Source organism: Balaenoptera borealis, assembly GCF_965194805.1.
Source record: "Balaenoptera borealis genome assembly, chromosome: 5".
NCBI lineage: Eukaryota > Metazoa > Chordata > Mammalia > Artiodactyla > Balaenopteridae > Balaenoptera > Balaenoptera borealis.
Window position 1 is genome coordinate 1,497,001 of NC_138862.1, and position 14,993 is coordinate 1,511,993.

Consider the following 14,993-nt stretch of genomic DNA (forward strand, 5'->3'; position numbering starts at 1 on the left):
TCACAGAAGCCACCAGCCCCACACACCTGTGTCCCATTAAATCCAACTACACACACCCCCAGTGCAGCTTCCTCTGGGCGGATTTGCAACAGATGTGCAAGGCCATCCAAGGCCTCCCAGCACAGGAGGGGTTGGGGGGGAGGGGGGAGCCAGTGGAAGGGGCTGGCCGCAGTCCTAACTGACTAAAAGTCTCACTTTTGAAAAATGTATAAACCTGTGTGACTTAGTGAAGACACTGCCGGAGGGACGCCTGCAAGTGAAGTCCCTGGAAACCCACAGTCACTAAGACCCTGGCCTCGCCCAGGAGTCCTCGCTGGCGATCTGACCCTTCCCTGCTGAGTGCAGTTTGCAATGGCAAAACCACAAGATACACTGTCCAGGGCAACAAACAAAGGTGATGAATCTACGAGAAAACCAAGCGGACAGTTGCCACGGAAGTCGGGCTGAGGGACTTCCCTGGTGGTCCAGTGGTAAAGAATCCGCCTTCCAACGCAGGGGATGCGGGTTTGAGCCCTGGTCGGGGAACTAAGATCCCACATGCCGCGGGGCAACTAAGCTCGCACGCCTCAACTAGAGAGAAGCCCCCATGCCGCAACAAAGACCCAACGCAGCCAAAAAGAAAAAAAAAAAAGTTGGGCTGATACTTAGGGCAGAGGGTGAGGACACAAAAGGAGTTTCTACAGAATTATTAGCTTTTTTAAAAAACACTTTTTAAAGACTATTTTTGAGAACAATTTTAAAGAAAAGCTAAGATGACAGCACAGCGATTTCCCACATACCCACCGCGTTTTCCCCTATTGTTAACATTTTACATTAGTACGCTGTGTTTGTTACAATTAATGAACCAATATTAATAAACTATTATCGAGGAAACTAGTAAGTCGTAGTTTATTCAGACTTCCTCAGTTTTCCTTAGTGTCCTTCTGCTGTCCCAGGACCCCATCCAGGTCCCCACGTGACATGTAGTCATGTGTCCCCTCAGAGCTCCTCTGGGCTCTGACAGTCTCTCAGACCTCTTGCCTTTAATGACCTTGACAGTTTTGAGGGCCAGTCAGACATTTTTCAGGGCATCCCTCATTGAAGCCCACAGAGGGGAAGGGCCCTTCTCATCACGTCCCGTCCGGGGTGCGTGCTGTCACGTGACCTGCACCGTGGACGCTGACCTTGGTCACCTGGCGCAGGTGAGTCTGTCAGGTCTCTCCGCTGTGCAGCTGCTCCCCCCTTCCCCACTGTCGTCTGGAAGGAGGTCGCCGTGCACATCCTGCACCCAACGAGGGGGGACGCTCCCCTCCCCTCCCCGAGGACAGAGTGTCTGCAGAACCACGTGGATTCTCCCGCAGAGCAGATTCCCTCTTCCCCCGTTTCCTTATCAATCACTTAGTTATGTCCGTTTGGACCCGTGGGTGTTTGCTTTATACTTCGGGCCACGATCCAATACGACTGTGTTCTGTTGCTGAACCGGCTCCAGCTCTGGCCCTTGGCAGCTCCCTCGGTTGGCTCCACTGTCCCCCTGCTACACCCATCCATGGGGGCTGGTATTCTTTTGCACTTCCATACTTCCTGGCACTATCAGGGGCTCCAGGATCATGTTGGGTGTTTCCTGCAGTCTTAGAAAGGAACCCTCACTATTTTTTATATGCTCGTTTATGGAGCATGCAGTTACACATTAAAAAATACACTTGGCAGACAGCTAGCTGAGCCTACCTTGAATCCATCTTCCTCCTTGTGGTAACAGCACCCCAACTCTGTTCTGGGGGACTGGCTTCCCCCTGCCGGACACTGACTGGGTGGTCCTGTGGAAAGGGTTGCCTGCAGGGAGCGAGATGCGGGAGGAAGCCTCAGCTTTTCATTTTAAACTGCCTGCATAATTATTTCCCAGGGTGTGTATTATTTCCATAATTTTTAAAAATGTAAAAAAATTTAAATCCTTGTGTTGTCAACAAGTAGAGACCAAATCTAAGTAAGAAAAAGAATACTAACAATTCTGATTTAAACTAAAAATAAACACAAAGCATGCTTGCTTTAGAGTGGACCGAGTCTGGCAAAGGACATTCCACTGCGTCTACTCTTTTTCTCTTACACAATTTTAAGTTGCTCTTTTTCCCATTTAACAATCAGCAGAGACTCTGGTCTACTAACATGACGAGCACCCAAAATATTCAAATGTTTTTGTGGAGTACACAGTATTTGGAAAGTTTCACAACACGCTTTGCTTGGGGAGAGAAGTTTTACAGCTGGAAAGATGGTGGGGCTCACCGTAACTCCCCAAAGCGAAAGGATCCCTGATTTACTTGAGAAATGAGTTACCCCTTAAACTCCAGAGCAGGAAGTAAATGTTATACATTAGCAAAACCAAAGCATTAGCCAAAAAATGTTTTAGTTATATCACAGGCATACTTAAGAAAAAGTATAATTTCAAGGTTTTTAAAACCAAAACTCTGTGTGTATACTTTAGGAGGTAAGGTTTTCCGGTATCCCCTAAAATATCTGAAGCGGGGTTTCTGAGGAAACGGGCGGGGGCGGCGCGGGTGGGAGGGGCCTGGCGCGGGCGGCTTGATAAGCCCCTGACCCAGGGCCGGGCGCGCGGGGCACAGCACGGCGGCTCCGGAACGCAAGGGGGAGGGCGCGCAGCCGGCGCGAGTTCGCCAGGTGAAGCGGCCCAGACCTCGCCCGACAGGACCCCCAAAAGGTCTCAGCCGAGCAGGCTCACCCAGCGCCGGCCGCGACCGCCCCACCGGACCAGACCGGGGACGCGCCAAAGAGCACGGCCATGGCAGCGCCGCCCACGCCGGTGCTGCTACTGCTGGTGGCCCTGCTCCTGCCCGCGCAGACCTGCACGGAGCCCACGGACAGTGCAACCACCCCGACCCCGACCCCGGAGGGCAACACCTCGGAGAGCCGGGCCCTGCCCGGCATCAAGCTCAAAGCCCGCGGCCCGAGCCCTGTGCCTGGCCCGCTCGCCCTGCTGGCCCCGCTGGGCCCACTCGCTCTGCGGCTGGCCCTCGGGTAGGCGCGCCACGTCAGGGCCTGCCCAGCGTGGACACAGCGCCCGCGCCTCGCCGGCTTCCACGCCTCGACCTCACGGACAGAAACGGACCCAGAAAGCAGAACCCCACGGACACCAGTGTGCAGCACATGGACGCCAAGGTCACACCTCCCCCCACTCCATGAACAGACTGAAAGGAGATGGGACAATCCCAGCAAACTGAAGATGTGGCTCAGGAGATCTGGGCACCTGGGAATCAAAAGATATTTTACCTTTACTTTGGTTCATTAAATTATAAAGTCAAAAAACAACTGGGTGGTGTGCAAAGCCTTTCTCTGTACTGTGGGTGATGGGTAGTGGCCAGGTCTCCCACCAACAGATCTCTTGTAACTTGCAAGTTCTCTTAAGAGCTGGTGGCTACATTTGACTTGGGGACAGTAAGTGACAGGGGCCAACACAGTGACGGCAGATCATCCCCAAATCCAGGCCCAGTGAGTAAGCCCACTTGTGCACTCTGCTTTCCTACACACCCCACGAATGACCCAGAGATCAGACATACATGGTCTCATAGAACCTTCAAATGCTGCTGCTTTATTTCTGTATGTTGAATAATTTTTACAATTTAAAGGTGAGTTTTTTAACATATATTTTAAAACCCTGAACATAAGGTTTGGGGAAAAAGGTAAATTAAGTGTTTCTAGCAACTGAGGGTGTTGTGATATTCACTGGGAGGAAAAAGGGTAGAAAATTTAGGAAAATAGAATGATTGGTTCCAAATGTTCAGTTTGGGCCGCCTGTGAAACGTCAGCCTGGAGAGGGAGGTGCCAATGCTGCCTGGCAGGCCGGGGGCCCAGAGCACCGCTGGGGAGCCGGAGGTGGGAAAGCAAAACCGCCGGAGCAGCCAAGCTGCGTGTCCAGGACAGACCTGCTGCTCCGGCCCTCCCGCCGCCAAAGCTGGCTTCCTGCAAGCTCTGTCCGGGCAAAGGCACCCCCCTTTCACCCTGCGCAGCCCCAAACGTGCCCAAGCTCTCCACCTGCCCTAATCCATCACCTCCCTCCGGGCAGGCCACCTCCTCGCCCCACCCACACTGGTTCTCCAGCCTGCACCATCGAAACTTCCACACCGCAACTCTGGGTGCAGACCCCCGCCACAGTGGCTCACCCACTTCTCAGAACAGACACCACGACCCGCGGTGGCCCACACACCCTCCGCCGGCCTCCTCTTCTGCACCCCAGACTTCCAGCAAAGCTCCCAAGCCCACCTCCACTTTTCCAGCAAAGCTATGCTCTTTCGCTATCAACTAACAAAGAGAAGGTACTGGGACCACCTGGCGGTGAACAACACTCTCTCCGAAGAACTGAAGGGGCCTGTCCCCCGGCTCTCGCCCACCTCGGGGCTGCGGAGGAAACCCAGTCCTCCAGCCCCTTCCCTGCAGGAAACACAGTGGGGGGGACTCCTCCCAAATCCCAGACGAGTGTCCCCAGAGGCTCCCCTCGGCTCTCATGACTGTCCTGGAATCGACCCTGGGTGGGTTTCTCCTCAGAAGCCGAGAGAGAGGCAGCAAGAAGGGGGCGAGGGTCAGCAGGTCCCCCGGGGGGGCTCGCAGAGGTACAAGGGGGGCTGCCTCGGGGGCTGCGCGAGGACAGGGCCGGGGCCACCGTCCCCAAGGTCGCCCCACATCCAGGCTTCCCCCACGGGAGACGGCAAAGCCCACGGGGGACAAGGGGGCCGCATTCCTGCTCCCGTCACCCTGTGGGGAGACGCCAGCTCGTCCCCGAGGAGGGAGGCGTGGGCAACAAGGGTCTGGAGGGAGGGCGGCCCACCCCAGGGACTGTGTCCTCGGGTCACTGCGCAGAAGGGGCTCGCCCCTGCCGAGGGCACCTGCACTTGCCCCCACCATGCTCGCCACCAGGTGGGTCTGTCTGTCTAATCTGAGATGAAAGATGAGTGCCCCATCCTCTATTTCCCATAAGGTCAGCCCATCTATGGGGTGTGGGGCTCTCTCCTGGCCGGAACCTGCGCCGGGAAGTGATGGGTGCGGACGACAGGAGCTCACACTCTAAAGCCCCTGCCAGGCAGGCCCTGGCCTCCCCCGCACCATCTCACCCCTCCTCGCAGAGCCTGATTCTGGGGAGTACGGTCTGTGCCCCGCGTGATACCCTCCCTGCCGGCGAGGTGGCGGCAGGGCTCCTGAAATGCTCCTCTGAAAGAGACCCCGTCCCCCTGCTTCCCATCAGAACAGCCGCCTCAAGGCCAAGGAGCCACACGTGACGATGGAACAGCAGAGTGGCGAGCCGGAGGGGCCCAGCCCTGACGGGAGGCCCAGACGTCGGAAGCCACAGCAGCCAGGTGGTCTGCTACCTGCAGCCAAACCAACCATGAGCCAAACCCGGGCCCGGGACCAGTGGCCTGCTACACCAGTGGCCAGGACCGCCTCTGGCTTCCAGAAGCTCACATTCCAGGGCAGGAGACAGACAGCACACGTGCAAACAAACAAACAGGGCCTGTCGAGTGCTCACCCACGGGGCACAGACAAGAACGGCACAGGGGGAGGCCAGGGAGCGACTAGGGGACGGCTGAACGGGGAGCACCTGGGGAGGAACTGTCGCCCGCGGGAGGAACAGCAGACACCCGGGCCCTGGGGTGGGGCTGGGTTCGCCCGGAGCAGCGAACAGGGAAAATGGAGGGGAACAGGCCGGGGAGCAGACTGTGAACTCCTTCCTAAGGGAGCGCCCTTCCCCCGGTGTGATGGGAAGTCACAGGAAGGGGCCCAGCGGGGGTTCCTGACGGGATGTGCCCCCAGAAAGATGCCTACAGGGACCAGATGAAGGGTGGGCTGCGTGAGAGCAAACCCTGACCCGCCGAAGTCGAGGAGGAGCACCCGTGGCTCCAAGCAGGGCTCTAGCAGGAAGACGGAAACAGCGTTGGGAGGAGAGGCTGGCAGGCCTGGCTGAGGGCAGCAGGCCTGCGGGCAGCAGGGGTGGGGCGGGGGAGGCACCGGCACCCAGAGCAGGAGGGAGTGTACCCTCAGGCTGAGGGCGGGAGGGGCAGGAGGGAAGCCAGGCTGGCACGGCCTGAGCAAGACAGGAACAGGATACTGGCCGCTGCCCTTGACAAAGACAGGTCACTGGGGGCTGGAAGAGCCACGTGGAGGGATGGCGAGCCCACATGACCACAACAGACGAGGAGATGGTGACAGTGGGGCCAGGAGGCGGGAGGCGCCGAGCGCACAGAGAACCCGCCAGGCTGGCGCCCGAGGACCGTGAGCTCGCCTGTACCCCAGGCGGGAACAGGGCCCACCGAGGCAGACATGGGTGCCTGGGGGCTGCTTCTCCGGGCAGAGGGGGTGTCCCGACTGGCGACCACACCAGCCTAGACAGCAGTGAGGGAACCTGGTGGTGGTGGTGCCAACACATCCAAAGGACATCTTCCACCAGATCCACCTCAAAAGCACCCTAGGGGGGCTTCCCTGGTGGCACAGTGGTTGAGAATCCGCCTGCCAATGCAGGGGACATGGGTTCGAGCCCTGGTCTGGGAAGATCCCACATGCCACGGAGCAACAAGGCCCGTGAGCCACAACTACTGAGCCTGCGCATCTGGAGCTTGTGCTCCGCAACAAGAGAGGCCGCGACAGTGAGAGGCCCGTGCACTGTGATGAAGAGTGGCCCCCGCTTGCCACAACTAGAGAAAGCCCTCGCACAGAAACAAAGACCCAACACAGCCAAAAATAAATAAATAAATAAATAAATTTATATATATATAGCTTTTAAAAAAAGCACCCTAGGGAATGAATCCAAAACTTTGCAGATTTTACTTAAAGATTTCCCAATGCAAAGGTAATTTCGGACAACAAACTATCAATAGCATTAGGTCCAAAGTGGGCTCACAGCACTTGGGAAGCCCTGCCCTCAATAAAAAGACAGGCAAGCAGCCTGACGTTAGCTGATCTTCTGGGTCTTTAATGAGACTCGAAATACACATTAAAGACTGCTTTAAACCCAGCTGTTCAGAGAGCTGTGAAATCTACTTCTGGACCTTTCTGAACAAATAATTTGATTTATTCTATATCTGAAAAGAGCCTCACTTTTCATACACAAAATCACTAGAAACCCATCTTATCAAAGAGGACATTATACATAACATGAAAAACAAGAAACCACCTCTTAAAACGCTTTGAATAAAAAAGTTACAATCACCTAGGGCCATACAAATAATCAGATGACTCACAAGTTGAGAAGGCAACTAAACAAATCACCCTGAATATGAAACGCCTGAAGCAAGTTATTCGATTAGATTTTACTGAACCTCTTCTGAGCTTCCCATTTGCGGGGACACGAAGCCCAGCCCTAAGGTGCTTAGCGGGGGGCGGGGGGGACGGGAGGGGGACGCGGAGGAAGGGGGTTCTGGACTCTGAGAAATCCAGGAGGCCCGCCGGCAGCGCCCGCACCCCCAGCCCTCCAGCCCCCCAGCGCGGCCTGTGCCTCCCCAGGCCCTGTGCCCCCAGGCCTCCTCCCAGGAGAGGCTCCTCTCAGACACAGCCGTGCACCCAGTGACAGACCGCAGCCTCAGTCGTGCACACCACAGCCTCACGGAGGAGGACGAGGTGGTTCCAGGGCCGCGGAGTCAGAGGACAGCGGCAGGGAGGCTCCGAGGGCGGCGCCCACAGAATCCCCGCTTCTCTCTTCGGATGATCATCGATGATCGCCACGGATGCCGGCGGGCGCTTCTGGAAAGCGGCCAACGGGAGTGTAAGCTGAGCTGGGACAGCGGTGCCCAGGGCATGAGAGGGACCCCGCGGCCTGGATCCAGTTCCGGAGCCGGCCGGGAAGTGCGAAGGAAGCCAGCATCCAGCAGCTACTCTGCACCTCGGGGCCCAGTGCCTGCTAGCCGGGGTCCCGCCAGGCCCCTCCTGGCCGGAGTCACGTGCAGGCGGGTGTGACCCCACAGTGTGTCAGTAGCCAAGCTGCTTCCGTCCTCCCAAGACTCTGCTTATCTCAGAGCCTGGGTTTCCTGGTTTTCACTGTGCTGACTGAGTAAATGTGGGGGGGAGGGGATGACCTGAGACTCCCCAAAAGGGGTTCAATGGCCTAGTAACAGATTACCTTGCTGGCTCCAGAAAACAGGTTAAAGATTTCCTTGGCTTTAGAAAACCAGATGTGATACTAGTTTTGGTATCTTTAGGACCCAGGATCTATCTTCAAGACAAAGAACTAAAAATACAAATGTGTGATGATGAATTACTCCTATTTTATAGGATTGAGAGACTTTACTTACTAAAAGTTTTTAAATAATTACTCAAGAGTTAGATTTAAGCCATTAAGAGCCTCACTGATTTCCTCCACATCATCTACTGTGTTCTTGTACAATCCCTAATTTGCTCATTACTTTAATATTTATAGAAAGATGTTTTGTTTTTCCTATTCTGTGATACGATTAGTATCAGTCTGACATACATTTAAGTACAAATAAATAAGATGTATCCATTTTTAAAAATCCAGTAGGAGCACAAGGATGGAAAATTACTTTTGACGAGGGTTCCTGAATTCTGATTCTAAGATTTAAAGGTAACCTATGAGGATTCAACCTTCACATTAAGACTTGATCCCCATAATTGTTATTTTCAAAGACTAAATTCTAAGGTATAACTATACCCCCCCAAATAGGTATTTATTCCCATGAAAAATGTTTTCTTTGACATCCATTTTTAAATCCCCCTCATAAGCCAGTTGCAAAGCGGTCAAAAGAGAAAGGAGGGCCAGCCCGGTCAGCATCCCCGAGAGGTCACAAGTCACCCCAGAGTTTCTGTCCATCCTCAACGGAGACCCCAGAGGGTGAAGGTGTCAAGCGGGAAGGGGCCAGGAACGAGAACGGGTGCTGGCTTTGGATCTCGACCGAGGGCCGGGCCACGCCTTCTGCACCAGCGGCCCCAGCAGCGCAGTGACCCGTCCTTCCTCGGAAGGTTCTTCTCCGCAGGTGGCTGCGCGAGGGCCAGGCGCAACAGCCACCCGTGCTGCGCTTTCACGCGCTCGACTGCTCCTCAGCCTCTCCAGAGGAAGGAGGGAAGTTGATCTCTGAGGTGTTCGAAGTTGCTTGAATAAATAAACTAGACTATTTTTTCTTATCAAAATAAAATACTGACTTTTAAATTAAAAACAAACTAATTTTGCAAAGGATTAAAAAGGCAGAACTCCCAATCAGTTTGGCAGAACTACGGGCAGGTGAACTTCTCAGGCCCACTGGCCTGCATCCCAATTCCCCAGCCTGCCCTCCACGCCAGTTACCCCGGGTCAAGGCCCTCAAGCTCTTCCTCCCCAGGGAAGCCTGCCACTCTCCCTGGACTGCAGCCCACAGGGGCACAGGGTCCCCCCCGCCTCCACCCCACATGGTTCCAAGGCATGCGGCAAACACGGAAGAGCACTCGGTGACCAGGCTCCCACCCCTCGGAGCGCCCAGCTGCCAGAAGCACAGCCCCACACACCCTAACGCCATCGGGAGCTAGAAGAGACCATGCTGGTGGGGAGCAGCCCTCGGACCCCCCAGAACTGCAGCGGAAGATGTCAGCTCGTCCCTGGCTCCTCCTCGGACGACAGGCCACACACCATAAAGCGTGTCACTTCACTAAACTTCTCCAGTTAGTCTACTGTCGCAACCCTTTTAAAACACTGACCTCTCCTAATGTCAAAATCACCTTTGCCTTTTCATTGTGAAAATTTGGTAAAAGCAGAAATAATTATATAAGTAGTTAAGCTAAACGTCAACTAGCATCGAAGCAGGGAGTTTCAAAACTGAAGCAGTGGAAGAAATCAGATGAATTCAGGGTTGATTTAAGGTAACACCAGGGGCAAAGACAAGTAGATGTCTGAGCAAGGAGAAAACGGGCAAGGATGGTAAGATTAGAAAGATGTACAACTTAAAGGTGTATCAGAACCTGTGCTCCATGAGGAAGGAGACTGGGTTCTTTACCCACTGCTACACCTTTGGAATCCAAATGCCTGACACATAGTAGACGCTCAAAAAATGCCTGCTGACTGACTGCACAAATAAATGAATGAAAAAAGCCTTAATTTATACTAAGGAAGATGAAAAGTTACATGATTATAATGATGCTAGCAGCCCCTCAGATTTAAGGAAAGTTACTATCACAGAACCCACACTGTTTTCTAATAAAGTTAGCGCCACAATAGTAATCACGAGTAAGATGCTCTGTTTTCCAATAAAACTCACTGTGAGCTCGATACGTTACTATCTTTAAACAAGGTGGCGGAGGCGGTTCTCGGGGGGGATGAGGTGCTAGGAACGCACAGAACAGAACTCTAGGTCTAAAGACAGGGCGAGGGCGCAGCGTGACCGAGGTGAGGACCCAGGCTGACCAAGGGCAGACCCCAGGGAGGTGCGGTGTTGATGCGGGTGGGCAGGGGGGGCCACGGAGGACATCCGGGATGGTCACGTGAGCCACACAGGCACGGCCATCCCCAGGCTGCCCACCGGGCTCTCAGCAGCTGGGCCAGCTCCTAGCACCCAAGAGAGGACGGTTCCATCTCAGGGATTCTGTGGGCCACCAGCCAACAGCTAGCTCATCAGCAGCTTGACACAGGTAATGGTGAGAACACTTATGCCACGGAAACTGGCAAATGCTACAAATCAGGGCTTTTTACAGTCCCCCCCCCACAAAAAAGCCATTTGTTAAGCATTTATCAGCACACCACTGCAGTAACTTATAGTACATAAACTATGTCTCAAAAAAAGCACGTGGAATGAGGGGGAGAGGAGGGACTCATTCTAAAAAAGAAAAAACATTAAAATAAATAGCAAATTTAATTGTCAGTGTTAAGAGTAAAGTAAGGTTTTTCCTGCAAATGAAAGAATATTTAACATCAGGAAATCTATGAATGAAATTTACTATATTAACAGATAGGAGGGGAAACCATACAACCATCTCAACAGATGCAGAAAAAGCAACCAATAAAATTCTATTGCTGTAAATGATAAAGTTTATTTTTAATAAAACTCTCAGCAAAGTGGGACGGCGACTTGCTTAACTACGTGAAGGGCATGTACAAAACGACTACAGTAAACGTCACCCTCAGTGAGGAAGCATGGGAGGCGCCCACAGTGAAGCTGGAACCAGAGAAGCGACTGCTGGTCGCCACCACTGTCCCAATAGCCCACTCGGCCTGGCACCACGAGTTCCAGCCAGTGAATAAGGGGAAGGTGCAAAAATTAGAAAGGAAGAGGCATTGCTTGCACAACGTGATCCTCTCCCCAGGATGAGTTGGGGACACAATCCACATGCAAAACTCCACAGCTGGTACCCGACAATGACAAGCAAGAGGAAACGACACCTTCTGAAGCAGGAATTTAGGCTAGGATACAAGTGGCATTTCTGGTCGCTGAGCAAAGGGCAGACCATGCAATGACCGAGGCAACTGTCTAGCCAACAGGAAAAAATATTAGATCCTGGCCTCAAACTGAATAGAAACAGACTTCACACAGATTAATAGGCTAAATGTGGAAAACAGAATATAAAACTGCTGAAAGAAATTAAGGAGGAATGACTCCCGACATAGGAAAGTGTTCTTAGGACTCAAAACCCAAGTTGTAAAGGAAAAGACTGATAAATCTGAATATATAAAAATTTTAAATTTCTCTTTGGAAAAAAATAATAACATCAAAAGACCAAGGACACCAAGGAAAGCCCCTGTAGCCATGTGCGAGGTCCCCAACCTGCGCCTCTGGTCACAGCACCTCTTCCCACCGGGTCCAGGAGATTCCGGTGCCCCCTTTGGAAGAAGCGTGCCCCTCTGCACCACGGGTACGGGACGCATGTCTCCAGAATGCTCCGCATCAGGGCTCGAGGTGGCCAGAATTCCCAGTAAGAAGGCAAGAGAGTGTTTCTCCCTGGGACGGCGCTGAACCCTCCCTCCCGAGGCAGAGTCGAGAGCTCAGACGGCGGCGGCGGGGGTGGGGACAGTGGACAGCGGCGCAGAGTTCCCACGTCGCCCCCACCCAGCTTCTCCTAAGGGTCACATCCTATGGCATCACTGAACAATGATCAAAGTCAGGACAGTACCGTGAGCTCCACTACCGCAGTCTCACCAGTTTTCCCACTAACATCCTCTCTGCCCCAGGACCCCCTCGAAAGCCCATACTGCATTTCGCTGGCGTGTCTCCTTAGGCCCCTCCAAGCCCGTCTCTCAGGACGTGGACGGTGAAGAGCCCTGGCCAGGTGTTTTCGGGACACCCTCTCCCGGGGTCTGCCTGCCGCTTCCTCGTGCCTAGGCTGTGCCCATGCCCATGTGGGGGAGAGGCTATGACTGCGACCTGTCTTATCACATCGATCTCCTGGGTGAGGTGGTGTCTGCTGGCTTTCTCCACTCTAAAGTTACTACTTTTCCCTTTTCAATAAATAAGTAACGTGGGGAAGAGATAACTTTGAGACTAGAAAAATATCCTGTTTCTCCTCAAACTTTCATTCACTAATTTAGCGCCAGTCCTGGGTCCCGTCTAAAGTAACTATTGCCCTGGGGTCCGCCTCAGGGTGATCGTCCATTTCCTCCTTCCTTCCCCGCTGATTAACTGGAATTCTTCGGCTCCCCTTCTCCCTGCTTACTGATTGTTATTCATGTGTATCAGCAGAGTGATGGACGCTTACTTTATTCTACGGGTTATAAGCCAACACCATCGTCACCCATGCCCTTGCTCAGAGCCACCAGCTCTGACCCTCTCCCCGCCCACATGGCCCCGTCCTTTCTGAGCTCTTCCCTGTACCACGAGGGGGTCCAGTCGCATCTTCTTGGAGGATCCCTTCTTCTTTGCTCGGAGAAAGCACCTGGGTGTCCTCGGGGGACTGGATAAGGAGCTGTGCGACTGAGCACCAACATCTGTGTCTCTGCACCGTCTGGCACATGGACAAACACTCAAAACTGCGGTGCACACTGACACCTGGCTCCAGCCCAGTGCCCTCTGTCCTCTGTCCTCTGTCCCCTCCCCTCGTCCGCAACTTCTTCCCACCACACACTCACTCTTCCATCCTTATGAACACGTCCGCACCGCAACCTTACCCCCCAGAGAAACAGACAGTGTCTGGGCAGTTACTGTGTGCAGCCCTTTCTGTCTGTGGCTTTACAGAATCTAGAAAAGTACTGTTTTCCAAAATCCAGCTGAATCTTTTCTTCCCCACCCCACCCCTGCTGTAGCTCTGTTATTGTTTTGTCCTACACTGAGCTTTGGTTCTGTCTGTATCCCATTCTGGGTCCCCCCAGTCCTGGTTGAGGTTCATGTATTTTGTTCTGGGGTCCACGGTTCCCAGAGTCGGGCTGTACTGAGACGTCCACTCAGAGAAGCCCCACGCCCACCCCTCCAGCCACCTGTGCCCCCCCTCCTTTCCAGCCCGCCCCTGGCCCCTGCAGGGCCCAATCCCTTTCGTCCTTGATTTTCCTTCCTGTTTTCCTTTTGCGCGGAGGCGCAGATACGCATGTTTTCTCATGAGAAGGGAGCTCACTCGATACCCTCTGGCACTCAGCCCTGCTCCCTTCCTGCATGTTCTGGAAATCGCCAGAGACCCACCCCTCCACACGGCTCGTTGTGACGTGGTCACCCAGAGTCGATCCACCCGCCCCTGACTGGACATTTAGGTCACTTCCATCTGTGTTTTCATCTTGTTGGAGGCGTGTCCTCGGGCTGAATCCCTAGAAGGGGACTGCAGGGGCAAAGCATTGAGCACATGGAGTTTGCAGGCTGAGTGTGGTTTTTAACACGCCTAATAGTTCTTCGTTGACTTCCTCTGATGAGTGAAAGGAAACACCAAATACTGGGGAAGAGTTCCTCTGTCCCACACTGAGCACAGAGGGCGTCACCACAAGAAACCCTGGTCGCCTGTGCTGGACCTCAGGTCCACGGTATTTCATCCCGGAAGTAACAGGTCCACACTATTCAAGACATGCAGGGCACGTCGCGGAGACAGACCTGAGAGCGCGCCCAGGGGTCCCACGGGCAGCTGTGCTGTCAGCGTCACACGCGCCGTCATTCTAAGCCCCACTCCAAGCTCCTGTGCACACAGAGATGTGCTCGCTCACGCGCAGAGCAGCACTATGCCCAGAGGCAGAAACGATCCAAACGCCCATCCCTGGTGAAGAGCTAAAAAAGGTGTGTGACCCCCACACAACAGAGTCCTAGTCAGCCGCTGAAAGGAACAAACTGACAGGGATAGAAGAGGATAATCAAATCGCTCAGAAATGCCATTAGGGGATTGTAGACAGACAGGGAACTTTAGGGGGCTTTGGGAGACAACAGTAAGTTAATGATCACTCAAGAAAGCAGGTTTGCTTAACCACAAAACCATGTAACAGAAGCATGAGCTGTGCCTCAAAACAATAAAACAATGTTGGCATGAGACCCACATGCTGCCCAATGAGCTCAGTAAGTTAATGACCCCTAAGACATGCTCTCTGCACATGTAAAAAACAGTAATTTATGGAAAGGTGACATCTCAGACCCTCACTGTACTGAGACCTGAAATAATTTTTCCATTGCACCGTGACAGTCCTGGCTTGACCATGTAGAGACAAGAAAACTCCCCAGTGCAACCTGGAGGAGGAGCTGATGATGGAAGCACGACATCTACTCAAGAATGAGGAAGATGGTGGTCTCTTCCCCCTCCCACTTCTCCTTTGATTATAAAACTGTAGCCCACTAAGTTCTCGGGTCATGGCACCCTCTCGCCCACCCACCTGTAAGACTCACAAGTGTCCTTTTCTAATAAAGCACTTCTTATCTATCACTTTGCCTCTCGCTGAATTCTTTCTGCGCTGAAACGTGAAGAACTGAAGCTCCTCGGAGCCTCCCCCAAAACACCACCTAGCGGTTCCATAACTACTGATCCATTGTACAGCATGGGCGAACCCCAAAAACATTATGTGAGGTGAAAGAAGCCTGACTCAAAAGCCTGCATATTTTTTTTAATAAGATATCTTTTTTATTTTTTTAATTTTTATTTATTTATTTATG

The 14,993-nt window shown here is 53.3% G+C and overlaps 1 protein-coding gene across 10 annotated transcripts in view; it reads right to left on the reverse strand.

Annotated features, from left to right (window-relative positions):
- The window catches only part of ADARB1 (adenosine deaminase RNA specific B1), a 117,029-nt gene that overhangs the window by 90,190 nt on the left and 11,846 nt on the right, over window positions 1-14,993 (reverse strand). Inside the window, exon 1 of one of the 10 annotated variants that reach the window (XM_082393752.1) lies at window positions 1,705-2,483. The exons of the other annotated variants lie outside the window; for them this stretch is intronic. The gene's annotated coding sequence lies outside the window, so the exon portion shown is untranslated. Of the gene's footprint in view, window positions 1-1,704; window positions 2,484-14,993 lie in introns of those variants that run through there. 10 annotated transcript variants of the gene reach the window in all.